A 328-nucleotide genomic window follows, 5' to 3' on the forward strand; every position below is an offset into this window, starting at 1 on the left:
AAGGCTGCTTTCACACCAAGGTGGCACGTCGCAAGTGGTACTATAATTTCAGACCAAGATTAGATGTGGTCCGTGTTACTTGGTTCACAACATGGCAATATCGAAGGATGATGATGCTATTGTTGTCCCAAGTCCTAAGTAATCTTGTAACAATTATTTATATGGCACTTAGAGGAACAAGGTGGAGGGATTTGGGGAAGAATGTGCGGCAAACTTATTCCAATTCCCCCTCGTATAACCTCTGGTCAGGGTATACGAAAGTCAGTTTTGGGTGATATCAGAGCAGAAACTACTGCACATCAATGCAGTTGCCAGCACTCATAACTGG

The sequence above is a fragment of the Penaeus monodon genome, chromosome 28, assembly GCF_015228065.2.
Source record: "Penaeus monodon isolate SGIC_2016 chromosome 28, NSTDA_Pmon_1, whole genome shotgun sequence".
NCBI classification, from domain to species: Eukaryota; Metazoa; Arthropoda; class Malacostraca; order Decapoda; family Penaeidae; genus Penaeus; species Penaeus monodon.